This window comes from Pan troglodytes, chromosome 5 (genome assembly GCF_028858775.2).
Source record: "Pan troglodytes isolate AG18354 chromosome 5, NHGRI_mPanTro3-v2.0_pri, whole genome shotgun sequence".
Classification (NCBI taxonomy): domain Eukaryota; kingdom Metazoa; phylum Chordata; class Mammalia; order Primates; family Hominidae; genus Pan; species Pan troglodytes.
Window position 1 is genome coordinate 94,690,704 of NC_072403.2, and position 23,151 is coordinate 94,713,854.

General features: G+C 37.2%; 1 long non-coding RNA gene across 1 annotated transcript; it reads right to left on the reverse strand.

Moving 5' to 3' along the window:
• Positions 1 to 6,880: 6,880 nt before the first annotated feature.
• LOC107975316 (uncharacterized) lies at positions 6,881 to 8,935 on the reverse strand. Its single transcript, XR_001718747.4, has 3 exons — positions 8,816 to 8,935; positions 7,816 to 8,004; positions 6,881 to 7,200 (listed from the first exon to the last, which is right to left on the reverse strand). It is a non-coding gene; the product is annotated as an uncharacterized LOC107975316 (long non-coding RNA).
• Between the last annotated feature and the right edge of the window lie 14,216 nt (positions 8,936 to 23,151).

The window sequence follows — 23,151 nt, forward strand, 5'->3', positions numbered from 1 at the left end:
AATAACTTTAAAATCCAGCCCCCACCCACCACTTTTTTTTTTCTTTACTGGTTTGCATTTGCTTTTCTGATACTAAGAATAACACTTAGGATTTATTGAGTGACATCTGGTTTATTAAATGTCTATTTCTTCTTGCTTGTTAAGGGGATCATAACACAGAAAGACAAAATTGAGAGAATAAAAGTATAACCAAAGAGTAGGACTAACCTCAAAACTCACCATAATTAGAAATAAACACAGAGAAATATGCTGAGAAAATTGCCTGCCTTCATCTGGACATCTGTTTGTACATTTGAAACCTTATTCTGGAAATCTCCATTTTACTTTTCTCCATTTTTTATGTGACTGAAAGCTTCACTTTCCATGGACATCTCTTTTGCACATTTTTTTACATTCAGCCTTCAAGAAAGCTCACCTCTTAAAAGACTAGAAGGTACCTCCTCCCTGCCTGTAGACACCAGCATTTACCCCATGCTTAAGTCTAGCGCTGTCACCAGCAAAGGAGAAATAACTGGGATCAACTAGTAGAGGATGCCCTGCTGTACAACAGTTGTTGTTGATGTTGGTGGTGGTGGTGGTGATGGTGCTGCTGGTGGTGGCGGGAAGTGATTTGAGGCTCTGGAACCCTTCCAACTGATATGAATGGTTAAAAAAAATACTGCCCATATATTTATCACCATGTTTTGTGTTTTCCTCATTTCTAAGTGAAGAAATGACTCCTTCTTGTCTTTCCCAAAAGCCTATAGATCGAAATTAGAGGAAGCATAACCTAAATGATTTGTGTGTCCTAAACACTTTGTTTGCCTTGAAGAAAGGAGAAGGTAGTTTTAAGGGGATTATTAGAAGGATCTCTCACCTTCCTCTAACCAAGAGCTGTATTTAACTGTTCCAAATTGGCAATGTGGATTAATAGCTCGGCACCTCAGTTTGAGTCTTGAATTCACCAATGCTAAGGATATGACACTAAGCACATCAATTACACTCTTTTAGTATCATTTTTCTCATAATAGAAATGATAATTATGGTAATTGGGCCTGTTTATGGTGAAGATTAAATGAGAAAACATTTGTTAAATGCCTGCCTCCTAGTAATGGCATCTGTTATTATTTCGTTCTGTTTAGTCAAGACTGTGACATAATGTAGAAAAAAGTCTCAAATCACCAAAAAAAGTCACTTGCATTTTTCTTTATATTGACATCCCAAATAATGAAAAGAAACATCCAAGAGTCACTGATATTTGTAGTGTTTTGTTTTGTTTTTTTAAGTAAACTGAGTTCATCACTGGCTTGGAAATAAAAAGACTGGCTCTAAGTCTGACTCCTCTACCAAGTGCTGGGGATTTACAGAATGGCACTTAATTTCTCTGGATCAGAGTTTCTTGAAAAACTTGGATGAGATGATAACTCTTATCATAAGACTTAGGACAAAGAAAAGGAGTCCCTACTTTATGTCATTCACTGATAAGATAATTTATATATATCTTCAACAGCAAAGAAAAAGGCTAACTCATTGAGATAGCCTCAACTGAAATACTTTTGGTTTTTCCCAAGACTATGTCTAAACTTCCTAATTTCTTTAAACTCTATTTCATATTCAAGGCTCATTTCATACTTACTACCTTCATGAAGCCTTCTCCAATCCTACCAACTCAGGGCATCATCTTCTTCCTTTGAAGTCCCATGACACATTGCTTTCATTTCCCTCATATCATCATGTTCTGCTTAGTGTCATAATTTATTATTTTTCTGTCTTGACTCTCCTACATTCACCACAACAGAGCGATAAGCTCCTCATTGAACTGCTTATATTTTATGTGTAATTATTGCTCCTTGAAAGCAGGACAATGCTTTGCTCATAATATTCCCTGCAGCTCCCAGCATAGCATCCTCTACAGTGCACACACAATCAGTCGTAATGGTTGAATCGAACTGAATTAAATTAAAATGAAAGTTTTCTTTAATGAAAATATTTTCTATAATGAGGAGTCATTGTATTGCTAAGTTTCTATGTCATTAAAACTTCATCTTACCTTAGAAATAAAACTATAAGAATATAACAAACTTTGGGGCTAGAAGATAAAATGCCTGAATAGAAAAATTGTTAATAAAACATTTAAAAGGACACTTTCATTTCGGAATTTCTAAGAACATATGTTTTAGATCTTAACATTTCTCTTGTTTGGAGACTCCAGATGAAATAATAGTTGTGCAAATACTTTGTAAAAAGGAAATCATTATGTAAACATCATATTTTGGAAGTATTTAGTAGTAAAATATAAAATATTATTTTCTTGGTTTGAAATAATAAAAGGAAAATTTCACCACTGAGAATAAAGAAATAAAATCAATTTTTGTACTTATCAAATTTGACAGATTCATGACATATCAATAAGAAATAAAATCAATTTTTGTACTTATCAAATTTGACAGATTCATGACACATCAATAAGAAATATTTTAAAACCCTTTTTATTGTAACAAAGATGAACCATACTTTTGAAAGATTCAGTTTTTAACAGCTAGAAAGGCACATCAGTATTTTAATTTCTGTAATTCATTTTTGATTCCCAAAGCGATGACTGTAAGATCAGTAATAGGCACACAATCACACAGCCTGAGAAGGTACTAATTCAAACTATTGCACTAGTTTCATCTGGTCAGTCAGTTTGTGGTTATCCAAATTAAAGTAGCCTGATAAGGCCGTTTATTTCACAAGTCATCCATTATAAAATATGGAATAGGTTTCAAAACTGTATCAAATGTTGTAGGAATACACCACACAAAAAATTGGCTAAGTTTCTCCACATGATCCCCTAGTCTCTCCCTTTAATACAGGTATACATTTTTTCTGAAATTTTCTTTATTTAATTTCAATATATCTGTTAGAGATTTCCATGTTAGTTCACATATATCTTCTTTGCTCATTTCATGTATTCTTATCTAATTTAACTTAACCCAACCCAGGTAGTTTCCTTCTCAAAGCCTTTCTCCAGTAGTGTTTGGGTTTCTAAGTACCCTTTCAACCCTAACTATTATGAGATGACAAAAGATGGGCAGTAAATATGTTCCCAACAGAAATGAGTGTTGGCAACCTAATGGATTAAAAAGTCCCAAACTGGAGATACCACCAAGACACTACTTGAAAGTATAATGTTGCCGTTTATTACAACAAAAACAAAGATAAATAGATGGGACTTAAACTAGAGTTTCTGCACAGCAAAAGAAATAATCAGCAGAGTTAACAGACAACCCACAGAGTGGGAGAAAATCTTCACAACCTGTACATCTGACAAAGGACTAATATCCAGAATCTACAAAGAACTCAAACAAATTAGCAAGAAAAAAACAATCCCATCAAAAAGTGTGCTGAGGACATGAATAGACAATTCTAAAAAGAAGATATAAAAATGGCCAACAAACATATAAAAAATGCTCGACATCACTAATGATCAGGGAAATGGAAATCAAAACCACAATGCAATACCACCTTAATTCTGCAAGAATGGTCATAATCAAAAAAATCAAAAAATAATAGATGTTGGCATGGATGTGGTGAAATGGGAACACTTTTACACTGTTGGTGGGAATGTAAACTGGTACAACCACTATGGAAAACAGTGTGGGGACTCCTTAAAGAACTAAAAGTAGATCTACTATTTGATCCAGCAATTCCACTACTGGGGATCTACCCAGAGGAAAAGAAGTTATTATATGAAAAAGATATTAATACTTGCACACACATGTTTATAGCAGCACAATTTGTAGTTGCAAAACTATGGAACCAGCCCAAATGCCCATCAATCAACAAATGGATAAAGAAAATGTGGTCTATATATACCATGGACTACTACTCAGCCATAAAAAGGAATGAAATAATGGCACTCCCAGCAACTTGGATGGAATTGGAGACCATTATTATAAGTGAAGTAACTCAGAAATGGAAAACCAAGCACCATGTGTTCTCACTGATAAGTGGGAGCTCAGCTATGAGGACACAAGGCATAAGAATGATACAATAAACTTTGGGGACTCAGGGGAGAGGATGGGAGGAGGTGAGGGATAAAAGACTACACACTGGGTACAGTGTACACTGCTTGGGTGATGGGTGCGCCGGAATCTCAGAAATCACCACTAAAGAACTTATTTGTGTAACTAAACACCACCTGTTTCCCCAAAACCTATTGAAATAAAAAATAAAGAAAAGAAACAAATAAATCATAATAAAGCTTTCCTGAAGACCAAAAAATAAAAAAAAAAACCTCTAGAAATAAACCTAGACAGATATGTGGTGAGAAAAAAAAGAAAATTAATGTTGCCATTTATAATTTCCCAGTGTCATTCACCAACCTAGCTGGCTATTGCTTTAGACAAAATGATCACTAATTAAAGCAATAGGCTATGAGCCATATTTTTTATAAAAGTTTCAAGGAATCATTTCCTAGCATCATAGTCCCACCTTATACACCATATTGTATCAACACTTTACATTATTGCAAACTTTAGAGGTGTTCTTCGGCCTCTTTTCAATGGTTTCCTTTCATTTGATAATGTTATCCCTTTATCTCTCTGCACTAAAGGTAACATCACACCCCCACATCTGATATAGTTATAGCACCCAGAGCAGAACTTACAATGGAGAACATGATCAATTCTTCCAAAAGCACTGTAGGCCTACCCAGAAGCACAGTCATTATCTTAGCTGCTTCCGTCTAATGATAGAAAAATCTTTTATAATATGTTTGCGTTAGCATTTTTCCAAAAACCCTGAAATTTGAATTTGTTTTACTCCAGAAAGACATTAAGTTGTTTCTGCATTCAAACAACTCTTAATGCAATAGTTCAGTATACCCCAAACTTATGCTATCTCATTTTGTAATTTAATTCCCTCAGTATCGTTCACCTTGGTTTTTGTTACTCCCAAAGGATAAAATCTCATTTGTGCAAATTTGCAAAATATCTTTTTATAAAAATCTTTTTTTGCAAACAAGTAATAAGTAGAACTAAAGTTCCCAAGGGGTTTCTGTTTTACACAAAAACAAAATTTGTAGTCCTGAAATGTTCAATGACTAAAATCTATATTTACCTGTTTAATCACTTGCCTTCATAAATCCTCTAGACCTGATATCCCTAATTAAAATTCATAGCATTCCAGGTGTGCACAGATGTGTTAACTGCTAATGCATACTTATCTATTTCAATGAATTGAGGAAACATGCTGAGGGTTTTTATTTCACAGTGTGGCCAAATTATGCTTCGCTGTTTACATCATTGAAAGAACTAAAAGGGTTTTCCTATCTGAGATTAAGGCCCAATATCTCACTTGAACCCATAATAACTAGAAACTAGGGAGATAAGAAAATCTTATACTGGGATTGAACAAATAAGTAAATTGATGGTGGATAGTGGGATCCAGATTTCTCTCTGCTGAGAGGTTATAGATAAGTTGGAAGTCAGAATGAGACATGTGGTGTGGGCTTGGGGTCAAAGACATCAGTGTGAATTCATGTTTAACTTAAAATATATACAGATAGATAAATACAGAAATGATTTTGTATATGTGTGAACACATGGGTTAGTATACATACATATATTTCCTAGCTCTGCCCTCTGAGAGGACCTTCTAGAAGCAATAACATCCCAGGATGAATGAGCACACCCAATGCCCAGATCTTGGTTTCTAACACCATTCTCCAATGAAAGGAACCAGGGCTCCTTCAGAAATGGCTGACTCTAAGGCTGAGACAGAGAATATACAAATGACCCTGGAACATCATGTAGTGCCAGAAAGTAAGGATATGCTAAATAAACAAAATGATGGGGACCTGCCAAAGGTGTACATGAATTAACCTGAGATTATTCAAAGGGGGAGAAGAGACAAATCTCCCATGTAGAAAAATTCCAAATAATTTACATAGATACTTACCCATCGAGGAAATGGAGTTTAACTTCCCATCCCTTGAATATGGACTGCACTTACTAACTTGCTTTCAAGTGTTGGGGAGTAGGGAGACTATATTTACAGTGGAGAAACTTGTCAAACACTACCTTGACAGGTGGTCAGGGTTAACATCATCATTGACCAGTCATGTTGATAGCATATACCCTTGATGTTATGTGATAAGAAGGACACTTTATCTCTGTGGTATTATTTCTAAAATCTCATAATCCCAGACTGATTGTAAAAAGGAAACATCAGGCCAACCCAAATTTAGATAGTTCCACAAAATATCCAACCAGTACTCCTCAAAATTATCAAAGTCATCAAAAAATGTTTTAAAAATCTAAGAAACTTATCACAGCCAAGCAAAGTCTAAAGAGACATAATAACTAAATATAATGTGTTTTCCAGTAATGTGTTTTCTATCTAATGAGATCCTGGAAGAGAGAAAACAGGACTGGATCCTGGAACAGAAAAGTCTGTTCGGGAAAAAACAGTTAAATCCAAATAAAGTGTGACATTCATCATACTCACCAATGCTGGTTCCTTAGTTGTGACATATGTACCATTCAGAACAGGGGAAACTGGGTGAGGAGTACATGTGAATTCTCTGTACTATCTTTGCAACTTTTCTGTAAACCTAAAACTATTCTAAAAGAAAATTTTATTTAATTTTGTTCATGTGAGAGCAAGTTTCAGTATGTTTCCTAAAATAAGAAACTTTGAATTAAAAGTTGCTTTGCTCTGGGACAATCAATACAATAGACATCTTAGTTATGCAAATATAATACAAGGATGTATTTTTCATTTTTGCGGAAAACCTAAGTGCAGTGAAATAACCCAAATGATAGCTATTTCAGAGGAAGAAGCTTAGCTGTCTGGTTAGGTAAGCTAGCTATGTAATAAGTTTGGCCAACTTATGACTATGCAGACTTTTTTTTTTAATTTGCAAAGAATATGTATGAGTGATTTAAATTATTGTGTGTCCTGGTACAGATGAGAAGTCAAGCTGGAGAAGACCTCAGGAAGAACACATAAACAATTGCAGATCAACTGCCAGATACTACACCATCATAGACTGGACTAGTGAAGGCTGTGGCAACATCTAATTATAGTTTACTGTTGAGGAAATTAAAACATACTCTACAAATACTTATTTCTACTCACATAATTGGGAAGAGACATGTCCTTCTGCATTTTCATCCAAATTCTCCTCCAAAGCCAAGCAAAATTGACCCTGTTCTTATATACGGGTGCTGAGATCTGAAAAGACCACAAGATAAATGTGTTGGTCAAATCTAAATTCATTAGGTTATCTTTGGAGGAGTAGACAGTCAATAGTCTGGTTATTTATTCTGAAGAAAATAGCTTTGGCTAATGTTGCTCTTGATAAGAATGAAGTCTCTAATTTGAAATCATGAGTTACAAACTCAAATGTCTACCAGGTTTAAGTAGATATCACAAAACAGGAATCAAGGAAAATAGAAATCAAGTTTAGACAGATCCTGTCTAAAAGTAGTGGTGACCATTAGCACCAATTGACTTCTACCTTGTGGAAATGTAGACCCAATATTAATGGGTATTTTTAAGAAAAAGAAGAAAAGCCTGATTTTTGTCATGAAGGTTTTGAAATATTAGCATGGGTTTAAAAAAATGTAAAACACTGCATAGGCCAAATGACATATATCTGTGATATTAATTTGTACTAAAGGCAATTAATTTATAACTTCTGGCCTAATTATACCATTATAATTCTGGGTTTTAATTGTGTATTGTTGTCAGGCTTTTTCCAGGATGTTCAAATATACAATTAAAATACATGTGTCTTCAGTGTGATGAAAGAATCAAATTCAGAAAAGGTTGTTGCAGAATTGTTACCAAAACACGAAGGGTCCTGTCTAGGTCCTGCTGTTCATCACACAGAAAGCCAATCACTGAGCCAACAAGTATTTTTAGGGAAGAAGGCTTTAATCAGGTGCTGCAGCTGAAGAGATGGGAGATCAGTCTCAAATCCTTCTCCATGACTGACTATAATTGGGGGTTTATATGCAGGAAATAAGTGTAATCCTGTGTGGGAAAACAGAAATTAGGAACGGTAAGGAAGAGGAGTTGGTCAACAGGAAGCAAGTGGCCAGTTAGGCAGTCATGCTAGGTGAGGGGTCTGGCATCTCACTGTCCAGATGTGATGATCTGGTAAGTTTCAGTTCCTTATTATAATCTGGGACGACTGATGGTTGATTTCCTGAGAAAGGAACTCAGATAAGACAAATCAAACTTTCTCAAGTTTTAAGACTGGGAGGATCAATTTCTATGTTTACTCAAAAGAAACCATAAACCTCAGGTCTGTAGGACAATTGGGCCAGTTCCAGAATGATGAACTAAAAGAAAAATAAGAATAGTCATCTCCAGAAAAAAAGACATCTCAGGACAGAGATGGGGGCAAAACCTGTACTTCCAAAATTAGTAGATTCTGAAAGAAGTTAAATATAAGGGAATCTAGAATCTCTTTCACTTATAATTTGTAAGAATAATAGGCTGTGATTTTAGACTGTCAGACCCAACTGAGGACATGGCCAAATCTCCTTGAGGGTCAAATGTGGGTAGGGGAGAGCTGGAGGTCAGTGATAGGGTAAAGGGCATTCAGCAGGTTCACGGCTACATTCAGGGGAGATTTAGAATAATCAGCAGTGCCAGCTACAGAAGGATGGGTCTGAAAGAGATGGATTGCTGGAGAAATTGTAAGAGACAGTGGTCATCTCAGGCAGGAATTAAACTTGGTCATCATGACAAAGACCAATAGCCTAAAATAGGTTCATTTCCATTGTGACTGCCTCAGCTCATCTTCTAATCAGTCTCTCTGCCATTCCTATGTACATACCCGGCTTCTGTCTCACTGCCTTCGTGTCATCCTCCACCTCCACCACAGTGCTTCTTCACTGATGTTTCCAGTGGTGTACCAATGGCAGGACAGTGGGAGCAGTTCACCCCAGTGCAAGCCCTAAGGTGGGCAAATACAAAGGGAATTTAAAACAATAATAAAACTAAAAGTCAGTCTGCCTTTCATCATATCCATGTGTATGTAAGTCTAAACAACATCATTGATACGTTACTTCTCCCCCAAAAATATTTTCTCTGCCTAAGTTCTAAACAATTGTGATTACTAATGACTTTTAATATTGTATACATGAGCTTCAAATTAGCACATTTTTAATTGTGTATTTAGTAGACATTTTACTTCCATAAACATTTTTTACATAGAAATTCATCAGAGAATTTCCAATTGTACAATCAACACCCTAAAATGTGTTTCCGTCATAAGCTTGTAACGATTCAAGTATTTTTCAAGCTCCTTTCAAGAGCAGTTTTTATGTCTAACTTCTAAGGCATCATACATTCCCACTTTTAAATACAGGCAGTCCTTGGTTTGCACAGCACTGTGGAACTGAAAAAATTGTCATGTAAGCAGAAACCATGCAAAAAGATCTTCATCATCAAAAGGTAGAAGATTCTTCTGTGACTTCTAAACTTTTTGGTTGAGACATTAAAAGCCCTCTTACTCTCAGTTCTAAAGAATAGAGAAATGAAAAATAGTAAAATTGATATTTGTTTAGTACATTGTAAGTTAAAACATTAGAAACATTGTGAATTAGTGTTTTATTTCTTTGTTTTAAAAAAACTTATCACAAGTAGTTTGAATGGTGTTTTCTTTCTTTTTCTCCTATAATTTATTTTTGGAATGAGCATTTTTTTCTATCCCTTGACAAATTGTTAGACTATTTTGAAGTTTGAATCAGCTTCCAACATTTTATCCTTTGCATTTTCAACATCATGAAATATCTCCAAGAGTCCCCTTCATGTGAAGTCCCTGGTGTCACTTCCTCAGAGACATCTTTATATTTCTTTTGTCACATCCACTTGCCTAATTTATGTCCATAAATTCACCTTCACCAAGTTCCTCTGGCTGCATATCTAAGTCTCAAATGATGGCTGTGTCAGCATTCCCATGGTCAGCTATTTCTTCTAGAACTCCATTCATGTTTGATGTCAGTTTCATTTCTAGCATTATCACTTTTGTTCCTTTGTTACACTTTCATCTTTGTTGACCAATATACTGTTTTGACTATCCATTTTTGTAAAAATATCTTGTGGACTATCACTGGACAAGAAGGATGTAACACAACTACACACTGTACTATCTGTGCATGTACTACATAACAGATGCACGGTGACCAGTCACTAACAGACTCTTAAAGAAGTATCATGATTGGTCACCAATCATGATGTGAATCTTTTATTTATGTAGTGATTTTTGAGCTGAAGGGCTGGCTGTAAAGTCTGTATTTCATGCAATTACTCACAGTTAATAAAGTGAACTGGTAACTGAAATGTGAACCTTGTTGTTGCAGGACTGGTGCTATTTAACTACACTGTGATAACTGAAATTCTTGTCCATCAGAACTGTACAACATAAGGACTGCTAAAGGAGATTCACAACAAACAATGACAGTATAGTGATTTCAAGATGAATAAACAGAACTCGAGTTCCTTCTGTTAGTCATTCTAAGTGACCACTTGGAGTTTTGATTTGTGTTTAATGTTTCAAACAGTGAAAAGAGTACAAACTGTGAGGTTTTTTTGGTAAGTGTAAATTCTAAGCTCATACAGAAAATATTTTATTGAATTTGAATAATATCTTTAAAATTAAAATTTATTCTTATTTTTCTGATTTTTTTTAAAAATCAGAAAAATATTACTAAAATTAATGTTGTCATATAGAGGAGGCAGTTGTTAAAAAATGATGTATTCTGTGCATCAAATATGATAGGCACACAACTGGATCTTTCTAAAAGACAGATCTGATCTTCTCATTCCCCTGACCAAAAGTTTTCACTATCTTGTTATCATCTGTGTGATTAATTCTTAACCTATATCACCTGCGAAACTTCTCAAAAATACAGATTCCTGGGATTTAACACATAGATTCCAAAGCAGTAGGTCTAGGCTAGGGTCTGAGAAACTGTCATTAAAGCCCATATGTGGCTCATACAGGTGCTGATCCACTGACATACAGGATTAATTCTAAATTCCTTAGTGTGGAAAAAAAGGGTCCTTAAGATCTGGCCCCTGTCTACCTCTACAGAGTCGTCTCCTGCTACTGGTTTCTCCCTCACATTTTATAGCTTACAACTGCTTATAGCTACTGAGCCAGCCCTAGGTACGTGTTGTTCCAGCTTCCATGGACTGCTCTAGTCCCCAACCCCATGCCGAGGTCCACTTAGAAAACCCTCATTTCCATGTAAGGGTCAGCTCAAGGCTCATGTCTTTCAAGCCTGCCTTCTGTTGGGCTCCCTTGGCTCCTTGTCTATACTCTGTAGCAATTACATCATCACACTGTACTAACTGAACAGTTCTGTGCCAAACTTCTTGAAATGGCATGTCTTTTTCATTTATCTATTTCCAGCATTTAGCCCATTGCCTGATTATTTCTGGGTGTGTCTTTTAGGAATGCTTTCCACTAAAAGTAACAGAAAGCCAACACAGGCTTAAACAAATAGAGGTTTGTAATTCTCAAATAAAAAGTCTTGAGGGAAGTGGCTACTGGTGGGGTTTCATTAGCTCAACAATGTCACGGCTGTCTTTTCTGTGGCTCTCTTGGCCTTTCTCTCATACCTGGGGGGCATCATGGTTGCAAGATAGTGGTTGCAGCTCTGCACATCACAGTCACAGGAAGGAGGAGGAAGGTAGTTGTACAAATTGTGCATATGCTGTTTAATCAGTAAAGCAAATCTTTTCAGAATTCTCCTGCAAACTTCCACTAAGGTACCATTTGCCAGAACTGGGCCACATAGCCACCACTAGCTACAAGGGGGGCTGGGAAAGAAGAGGATGGGATTGGTGTGATTCACCTAGAACAGGATTGGTGTGATTAAGTTAGAACGTTAGATCAATCATGACCCATGGCCTCGGGTGGCACATCATTGCTGTGAATAAACTTGCAGTTCAATTGGCAAAAAAAAGTGGAAAAGAATGAGTATACAATTATCAGCTCTGCCACAGTAGGTATTCTATATACTTTATAAGTGTAAACGAGTGAATAAACAAATGCATGAAACATGAAGAAGTAAATATTAATCTTTGCAATAAGGACAGGTAGATAGTTCTTGTAATTGATTAGGGTAGAAAAGGCAAGAGTAAATACAGATGCAGAGTGATACAAATAAAAGAAAACTCAACTCTACAACTTTAAGGCAAAACAAAACAAATAAAGGACATAATTTATGAGTCTCTATATAGCTTCCTTCACTGACAGAAGCATCAGGCAGCTCCAGGCTTATATCCTCACAGGTTCAAGTTCAGGGGAAAGAAGGCACCACAGGAGCCACGAAGAAAAGCATAAGTTTACAATCAGGCTACAGTCACATGGCTACCCTGAATCCAGGGGTCAGGACTAGTCACAGTCAAGACTCACAGACCAAGTAGGAGAAGGGTGGAGAAAAAACAGGAGCTATTATCAGAAGAAAGGATGGATTGGATGACTGGCAGGCAAAAAGAATAGATGCCACCTCAAACAGAACCCACAAATGAGGACCAGGCATTCAGAAATGGGCATGAGAAGTTAGCAAGGCAGGTGTATGGGTTCAGAGTCAACATGATTTGATGTCACTGCCGTCCATGTGACACTCCCACATCACTTAGTAGAGGAGCTGGCAGCACCTGCAACACATCATCTCAGCTTATCTTTTCTTGGGTGGTTACCTTTACAAAGCAGCAGTAAGAGGATAGATTAAATTAATCCTTCTCAACTTTTCATCAGAATATCCCCTACAGCCATGAAGGGTGAGCACTCTGGATTTTGGGGCAGAAGGGTGGTGAAATAGAAGGCTGGCAGAATATTTTGGAGCTGTCTGCTGCAAAACTAAAATTTATTTGAAGTCTTGTGCTTTTTACCTAAGATGTTTAACTTTGAATTTTATTCCATAGAATATCCATGTTATTTTTCAAGTGTTTTAACTTACTAATCACTTAATAGTTTCTCAAGTTTTTTTTTCCAAATAAAATTGACACTCCTAAATGACATACCATTTCATTCACTTTGGCACATAGCTATTTACCACTGGACTATACATACGGCAGTTCAAGAAGCATGGGATTAAGTAAACTCTGCACATTGTTTCCAGCCTGTTATTCTCAGGTAGCTCTCATTAGCCATAAATGTTAAATTAAAGCTGTCATTAGCCATAAATGTTAACACAGACGGTCCCCAAATTAGGATTTTTCAACTTTAAGATGGTGTGAAAGCGACAGGCATTCAGTACACCCCTCAACTTATCCAGATAAACCCATGGTAGGTCAGGGAACATCTATAAAATTGCCATCTTTGAGTACCTACCACATTCAAAGCAATTTTATATATTTTCTCATTTAATTTTCCCAATAATTCTGAAAAGCAAATATCATCCCCAAACACACAAGGAAGGTGAAAGTCACAGAAATTCACTAAGTCACTGAGAGTTAGACATTTAAATAATAGGATCGAAACTCAGGACTCTGGCTCTAAAGCCTGTGTCTCTTCCATGTCTTTCTTCCTCTCCTTTCAAATTGCTTCTTTACGCTTGAGGAATATCAACCTTGAATAAGAAACAATCTACAAATTTAAGCAGAATACAGAATAACTAATAATGCATTATCCTACACACACTGAGGCCTCCTGCGCTAAGGCAGTGTGGAATAGTGTAGTAGACCTGGAATTAGGAGTCCTAGGTTCTTTTGTCAACCCCACCTATAGCAACCCCACCTATAGCATTGGAAAAATACTTCTCTGGACCTAAGGCTCTTGATCTGCAAAATAAGAGTGAGACCCGGTCATTTTTGCAGTCATATTCAGCTCCAAAGTGCTAACCTTTCAACATCAATTCCTCAAGATTCAGCAGTCTAAGTGCAGACTAACCAAGTCTTATACGCCTATTAAATGTAATATGCCCTCCAAAAGAGATCAGAAAGATTTAATTATAGACACACTCTCAAAAACGGTATCAGATGAATGCTAACTCCAACCCCAACTTCTGAGAAAATAATCATAACAGCACTAGGATGATAACAACTACTTATTGATTGTTAATCACATCCCAGTTACTGTTCTAGTGTAAGTACTATCTCCTTTAACCTTTGTAACAACCCTACACAAAGTAGATCCCATTATCATTCCCATTTTACAGGTGAAGAAACTAAAGTATGGTACATTTAAGTAACTTCCCAAGATCACATAATTAATGGCAAACTCAGCCATTAATTTTGTATAATGTAATGTGTAATGGCAAACCCAGAGTCAGACTCTGCAGTCTGAAGCGAGATGATCATGAAACACTGTCTCCCTCCTGACCAGGCTGTTCTCATTGAGAAATGTGCACTTGAAAAGCTTCCTGGAGACGAAAGATCTTATCATTAATGCTGCACCATAGATTGATTTAAAACACAGTGTTTTATTATGCCAGCAGATGCATGCCAGAGTTGTGACAATGTCCATTAATGTCTAATTGGCTTTGTTAACCTTGCTGGAGTCTGTGGAGATTGCAATGGTGAGGTCTGAGAGAAAAACTGAGCTGGTGGGAAGGAGTCTGTTTGCAGTTAGGAGGCAGGCACCTGATACACAAGGATTCCCTGCATCGTAACCACACTAACACTGATGGGAAAGTAAATTACCATTAGTATTCATCACCACCAGTCAGACATGCCTAATGATTGGCTTTCAGGTTAAGTAGAGAATACTAAACTTACTCAATAATATTCATTCAGTAGTTGTATTCGCCGGTTTTTACACTGCTGTAAGACACTGCCCAAGACTGGGTAATTTATAAAGGAAAGAGGTTTAATTGACTCACAGTTTCACATGGCTGGGAAGGCCTCAGGAAACTTACAATCATAGCAGAAGGCAAAGGGGAAGGAAGGCATGTCTTACATGGCAGCAGGCGAGAGAGAGAAAGAAAGAGAGAAGGGGAGGAAGAGCCCCACACTTATCAAACAATCAGATTTTGTGAGAACTCTTATCATGAGAACAGCAAGGGTAAAATCTGCTGCCATGATCCAATTATCTCCCACCAGGTCCCTCCCTTAACACGTGGGGATTACAATTTAAGTTGAGACTTGGGTGGGGACACAGGGCCAAACCATATCAGTGATCCTTTGCGAGCTCAGTTGAGTAATGCATTTTTTCATGGAGACTGTTTTGGGATGGTGTTGTATGGAATACATTCTGGAAAATTCTGCTCCATAGAATATAGCAAGCTTTGGCCAGCAGACCACCCAAAAATGAACAAGTGCAATAAAGAGTTCTTAGCTTTCTATGCTACTCATCCAGGAGGCCCTGGTGCCCCAGACAGCTGAAGCATTTAAGAGAAAGTAGATTCTCATGTTTGTTGAACCTCACTCAAACCAAGGGCAAGACCGAAATGTCTCCATCAATATGCAAAACTTTTTACTTTTAATTGGACATTTATTATAGATAAGACATTCTGATAGGCATTTTACATACCTTAAATTGTTTAAAGTTTAAGCATCTTTATCATTTTTAGATGTATAAAAGATAATTTTTAAAAATAGAACACTTGCTGGTAACCAACTTAGTGTTAAGATTATTTTCTTAAATTCAACTAGTTGATTAAAATTAGGTGAAGGGAATGAGGGATTGACATGAGGTGATGTCTTTTAATTTATCTACTTAATAGAATTGAAAGATCCCAACAGGTTCTTCCTGCTCAATACACAAACAAAGACCATAGCATTGCAGTAAAGAAAGAATTTAATTGACACAAGGCTGGCCATGCCATGTGGGGGACAGTTATTACTCGAATCAATCACATCTTAGGTTAGGGGTTTTCCAAAGGTAGTTTGGGGGAAGAGGTGGAGGTGGCTAGGCAATGGGTACTTACTGCTGATTGGTTGGGGGTGCAATCATAGGGATATAGGAAATTATCCTCCTGCTGGCTGAAGTGCTTCTGGGTGGAGACACAGGAGTGGTTGGCAGGTCCAGGTAGAGCCATCATTGGTGTTAGACATGCAAAAAACCTGAAAAGTTATCTCCAAAGGGCAATCTTAGGTTTTACAATAATGATGTTATCTGCAGAAGTAATTGAGAAAGTTGTATATCTTGTGATCTCCAGAAGAAATGGCTGGCAATGCTCATATGTTAGCAGAATCCAGGCTTTTCTATCTTCCTAGCCTGGTGGTCTCATTAAGCTTTACAAAGATGGCTGTGTTTGGGGGAAGGGCTATTATCATATAAACTATAAATGTCTCCCAAAGTTAGCCCAGCCTATGCCCAGGAACAATTAAGTCAGCTTGAAGGCTAAAGGCAAGATGGGGTTGTCTAGATCAGATATCCTCCACTGTCATAATTTTCTTACTGTTACAATTTTTGCAAAGGTGGTTTCTGAATTGTCACAAACATCCTACCCAAGTTAAAGAACTTGCTATTTTCTATTTTTATCTTTCTTTTAAAAAATAATTTCAGATTTTGATTCAAAGATAGAGCTCATTTTTGCCACTGAATTCTCTAAGAATTTCTATCAAGGAGGAAGTCTTGATTAGATCAGTGAATCTCAGATATTTATAGTCCTTGGAAGAAACAGGTTACCAAAAAAAAGAGGGAAAATGAAAGATGGTTCCTTTAAGAAATGAACAAAGAAGGAATATACGTCCCAACCACAAGAAGCAAATGGAAGGAAACGGCTGGCTTCAGAATGTTAATATCATCACTGCAAATTAGTTTTCATATAAGTAATTAATCAACTTTTGTCACTTTTTGCGATTCATTGTGAACATTCTGCATGAGGTCCGTCCTTCACTGTGCTACTTCAAGTTTAAAAGCCTGAGGCTTTTAGAACTTGCCTTATGACATTGTCAAGGCCCTTTTTATAGACTAATTAACATGCCAGAAATTTCAAGCCAACAAAAGATACAATGGTACCATTTTTCAGCTTTGAAGAACTTTTCATGCCCACTTCAAGCACTTCTTACACTTCTGGCCCTCTCTGCTCAGATACCAACCTCACTGGAGGGACTGGCTTTAAGCTTCATGGAGGGCCCCACCCTTCCTGTTCACTCAGTGGGACCATTCATGAGAGGAAATAATGACATTACATTATGCAATCTTCCCTATATGTAACCTCTCCTAATAGAGCCTTTTTGATGGAATTTTTAGGATCCACGGCCACCAGGATTAAGCTACATACTCTAAGCTAAGGACCACACTGGACTGGAGCAAATATAACAGATCTCAGCACGGATTGCCTTGGTACCAGAGTCCCTAACAAGCCCACATGCTGCCAGTCACACTGTCCACACAGAATCTTGGGGGATCTGGAACACTCCATCCTGGCTTTAAGTTACCACCACTACCAAACTACTGCCCTTTTCTATTAAGGCTTAAATTGCCAATATAGCAATACAGAAGAACCTATACTCACAAGCATTAACTTCTGTTTAAAGGGATGTTTACAAACAACAGGATTTCTTGTTTCTTGAACCTAACTTAGCAGCAAGATGAGTTCTCACCCGGGGGAGAAATTTTATATACAATTTATTAGTAGTTCTATTACATATGTAAATGTGCCCATTATAGAATATAAAGAGAAACAGAAAGGAGTAAAATTAATCACTCATAAATATCTATATTAACAATTTAAATAGGCTTCTTTTCACCTTTTTTCTCCTGTAACTTGTATTATAGGAAAATGAAAGTAGTTGAAACTATAAGTGAATTTTAGCCAAATATTTTTCCTAAATAAGCCAGCCAAAAGATGCTCTCCCCCAAGTCCTCTGAGATCTAATGCTGGACAAGAGGTACTGTGCCCCATCACCAACCACCCACATGGAAGCAGGACTCAGGACATCATGAGCTGCACATTTCTTATTTTGCTCACAGTCAAGCTGCGCAGGCAGAAGGGGTGAGGATTATTAATCAGAGAAAGTGAGATGAACTACCAGCTCTCTCTCCTCTGCTCCTCAAAGAATTCTTTCACTTCCTCTGCCTGTTTCCTGTCCTCACCCAGGGTGGCCCATGTTCTCCCATGGCGCTCTCCTCTGCTGCTCCGCTGCTTTCCTGAAGGGCAGCAAAGGGCCTCCCGGTGTCCACAGCATCTGGTGCTGCTTCAAAGCCAATCACTAAACCAGCCAACTATCTGCCCTTGTGGTTTGCCCAGGCGAATCTTCCAAGGCCAGTCGTGTCAAATTGGAAGCTCCGGGAACCTCTGTGCAAATGAATTCTAAAATCCTCCCTACCTTTACAGCAATCCGACAGAGATTTATGTTGTCACCAAGAGGAAAACAGAAACCTTTCTGCCATCACTGAGGTACTCCAAGTGTGACTGCCTTTACTGCAACTCTCCAAGAGTGAACTCTGCATGAAAAATAAAATTTCGGTCTTAACATCAGCTTTACTGTGAAATGGGCTGGAATTCTTCAAGAGACTAATTTATAAATGAATTCCGAGAATCTGAACAAGAAGTATCTGAAAGTGAAAACTTAAACGATACATAAATAGGTGAAAATACGTTCAACCTCATTAACGATCAAAGGTATGCTAAACAAAACATACATGTTTTTGCTTATCTAACTAGAAATGATTTTTTAAAGTTATATTTGATGTCAGTGTAGAATGTTGGGAAACTTGTTAGTCAGGTTTCCCAACATTCTACTGGTGGGAAATTGGTAAAAGCAACTTGGAGAATTTATATTAACAGTAGAAACTATGCATAATCTCTCAGTAAACAATTCTACTTATGATCCTAAGGATAAAATTAGTACGCAAGAAGATTTGATAATAGCAGAAACTGGAAAAATATACAAGAATGAGTAGTTATTAAATATGGTATCTTCACTTGACAGAATACTGTACAGCCATTAACAAGGAGCTGGAGGAAGAGGTTTATACATGAGAAAAAGCTAGTTATGAAACAACACATACAATATAGCCCCAGTTTAGTGGAAATACATACACCTAGAAAAGGGTTTAGAGAGGAGTCATCAGTGGTTATCTCAGAGTGAGGTGGACACAAGGCTAGCAGGATTGCATGCAGTTAAGAGTAAGGGGATTGAACATACTTGGATGCATATCCTAACTCTGCCACTCTGGGAACTGGGGCAATTTTCTCACAGACTCCTTATTTGTAAAATGGGGATAATGTGACTACTTAGGGCTTGTTAAAGGATTAAAAGAAATGGTTTTAATAAAGTACATAGCACAGTATTTGGTACAAACAAAAACTAACTTATAGATCTGCAGATTTTTATCTGTAATTATCAATTTTCTATGATAAATACATATTTTATAATGAAAGTCATTTAAAAAATGTAAACAAATATAGAATTCTAATTAATGATATACACATTTAAGTGATTAGAAGGGAAGTATACTAATGTTTGCAATTTACTTTGAAATACACCAAAACATAAGATGGATTGATGGTGGATACACAAAAGTTTACTGCAAAATTCTTTCAACTTTGTGGTATGTTTGAAAATATAAAATGTTGGTAAAAAGGAATATCACTTTAAATGTATTATCTTTTTTATTTATATAAGTAAGATGTCCGGGCACAGTGGTTCATCCCTGTAATCCCAGCACTTTGGGAGGCCGAGGCGGGTGCATTGCTTGAGGCCAGGAGTTCAAGACCAGACTAGGCGACAGGGTGAAACCCCGTCTCTCTACTCAAAATAACAAAGAAAGAAAGAGAGAGAGAGGGGAAGGAAGGAAGGAAGGAAAAGGAAGGAAGGAAGGAAGGAAGGAAGGAAGGAAGGAAGGAAGGAAGGAAGGAAGGAAGGAAATTAGCTGGCCCTGGTGGTGCATGCTTGTAGTCCCAGCTACTGGGGAGGCTGAGGTAGGAGAATCACCTGAACCCAGGAGGTCAAGGCTTCAGTGAGCCAAGATCACACCATTGCACTCCAGCCTGAGCAACCAGAGTGAGACTCTATCTCAGGAAAAGAAAAAAAAAAAAAAAGGAAAAGATCTTCATTTTAACAGAGCATGAAATTAACACATAAAGAAAAAGTTAGTAATTTCTCTAACATACTCCTCACCAATTCCACTCTGCTGGAAAGGTATTTTTTGTATCTTTCCACATTTTTATGCTCATAAATTTAAAAGAAACTGTTTTTTCATAAGATTTTATCATTCATATTACTTGCAACCCCTGTTTTTTACATTTGGAACAGTAATTTTTGTTTAAAAAACAAAGAATGAGATCTACCTCTTACTAATGAACCTATAAATAACAAATAAATTTTCTTTATACATAAGATAGAAGAACATAGCTTTTTCCCATATGTGGTTTTTTTTATTACTCAAAATTTTAGGAGCCTTCATAGCAAGAGATAAAATACTTTGGTTTTTAAAATACTTTCATTATTGTTATATTAAAATACAACATAGCTTGGTGCCTGCGCATCCTACTGTGAGCTAGCGTTTATTACCGTCTCCTCCCATGGGTTCCAAGTCCACTCACCTCTGTCTTCGGTGGCAGTATTGCTAGCATTACACTTGAGGTCACTTTCTGCAGGCACCACTGTAGCCCAAGATAAAGATAAAAATGTACCTGAGATTCACAGCCTCTGAATATGCAGGACCACAATTCCCATTACATATGTACACTGAATGTGAAGAAAACAAAACAAAATAACAACGGTAACAAAACTGTACAAATATAGCTTGTGTAAGGGGTTGTTATCTACCCCACAGAAGCAGACTGGACTCTACTCAAGATTTCCAAGGAAACTATCTTTTGTTAATGCTTTGAAAATGTCCTCTCTGTTATTTTCTCCGCTTTTTCTTTATGAAACTCCTATTTTCTTAGGATACTGAACCTCCTAGATTAAGCCTCTAATTATCTTAGCTTTTCTCCCTTATTATCTATTTCTTTAATGTTACTTCTTCCTGGGTGTTTTCCTTGACTTCATCTTCTTGAATGATGAGCATTCTTAATTTCAACTATAATTTTTAATTTCTAAGTGCTTTTTGCTCTGACCAGACTGGTTTCATTAATTTGCATTCTTGTTTTATGTCACTAAAGATATGAAAAAGCAATACTTTATAGCATTTTTTCCATTCCTTGATTTGCCTCTGTTAACTCTTAGTGTATTTTTATTATTACCTTTTGGGGCAGGAGTACCTTTACTTTTACCTTTACTTTTACTTTACTGTACCTTTACTTTTCATGTTGAAGGTTTTCCTTAGATATCTGGTTATTTTCTCCTATTTAAAAACAAGACATTAAAATGATGATTGGAAGCCCCACTCTATTGGTGGCATCTTAGTTCATTTTGTGCTGTTAGAACAAAATGCCACTGACTAATTTAGAGCGAACAGAAATGTATTCTGTCACAGTTTAGATGGCAGGGAAGTCCAAGATCAAGGCAGTAGCATCAGGTGTGGGCCTTCTTACTGCATCCTTACGTGATAAAAGGCAGAAGGGCAGGAGGGAACCAGCTCCCTCTGTCAAGGCCTTTTATGAGAGCACTAATCCCATTCATGAGGGAGGAGCCCTTGCAGTTTAATCATCTCTTAAAGGCTCACCTCTTAATACCATCACATTGGTAACACCTGGATTTTGGAGGCGACACATTCAAACCACAGCAGTAGGGCTTGACAACTAGTGAATCTCACTGTAGAGCAATGAGCAGGCATCCAGCTCTTTTAGGTTTTTATTTGTAGGTCTGGTCAGTTCCTGAGATTCCTAAGAGAAGAATCCTCCAATCTCGTCCTTGGGATAGAAGGCTGGCTACTAGTATGCTCAGCTTAGATGATGGAAAACCTCCTCATTAGATACAACATGTTTCTTGTATTTCCCTGGTTTTCTATCCAGCATCGAATCACTTCTCTCATCTGTGCTTGGTATCCACAATTCCAAAAACTGTTTCTGCAATTCCTCTAAGAAATAGATCTCTCAGCTCTCTTAGGGCACAGGAAGGGTAGTCATCTAACTTCTCAGAATGAAGGTGGGCATTGGCATCCAATTGCTCCCTAAACAAATAGTCCTCTTGTTCTCAGCCTCCTCTCTTCCAGGCTTTGGGCTTCCAATTTCTGAGAATTCCTGGAATCTGGCAGGGTAAACTACTGAGCTTCTCAGTGGTAACCTCCCTCCTCCCCTCCACATACACACTTGTAAATTTGACCTTTGATCTGACCAATGGTTGAAATTCACCCAACCATGTGCAATCTTCATGTGTTATAGTTTGGAGTTTTAGGTGTTTCCTGGTTTCATTAAAGATAAAGCTGAGCACCTGTAATTGTGCTGTGGTTGTTACTGTTCTTGTTATTGTGTGGTAACTTCTGAGAGGAGAATTGGGCAGAGACATTGTTACTTTTACCTCCTATCTTATAACTGATAGAGCTTCTTATTAGTAGAGGAAAGATTGTTGTTTATTTTCTTAGGTGAGAATAGAAAATTATTCTCTTCTAGTTGGAAAAAGCCTGTCATATGTATATTTCTTCATATTCTCAGCATGAATTCTAACCTAAATGATTTCTTTCTTTCTTTAGATGCCTAATACATACAAAGTTAGGAAAGCTAAGGCAGGAAGCCAAAAGGAAACACTGTTTTCTTTTTCTCCCTGGCAGTCTCTCAACATTTTGGGCTTCATACACTATCCCCACTAAATAACGGAGGGAGAAACTGAGATATAAAGTGAATCCCAAAGTGTTGAAGGATATTATGCCATCAAAAGCTCATGTCTGCATGTAAGAAGGGGATTTCAACCCCAAGTTTTCTTTCTAGAATGCTAAGGGCAGGCAGGAAAATTATGAGGAAAGAAAATACTTAGGATTTAGTAAAATAGATACCAAACTTTACATAGGAGTTTATTTCTTCACAATATTTTCTATGTTATATTCTAAGAACAAAAGCACACAATCTTCTTCTGGGTAAGGATAAGCTTTTGTTTGACACACATGGCTCGCATGCAGATCCTGCCACCACCATCTTTCTAATTGGACTGGAGTTCATATCTTTTCTCATTTGGCTGCCATTCATCCAAACTACCTCCCACTCTTCCTTTGTCTAAGAAATTTCCCACTTTGAAAGTCCTGTTGGGAAGGAGAGTTATTTCTCACTACATAGGCTGAGGCGCTGAGGCTGTCAGATTCATAATTTCCCAAGTCAATCTTGCAGGTAGAGTGCTGGCACTTGACCAAATCAGGTGCACCTGCTCCAGCCAGCAATGTAA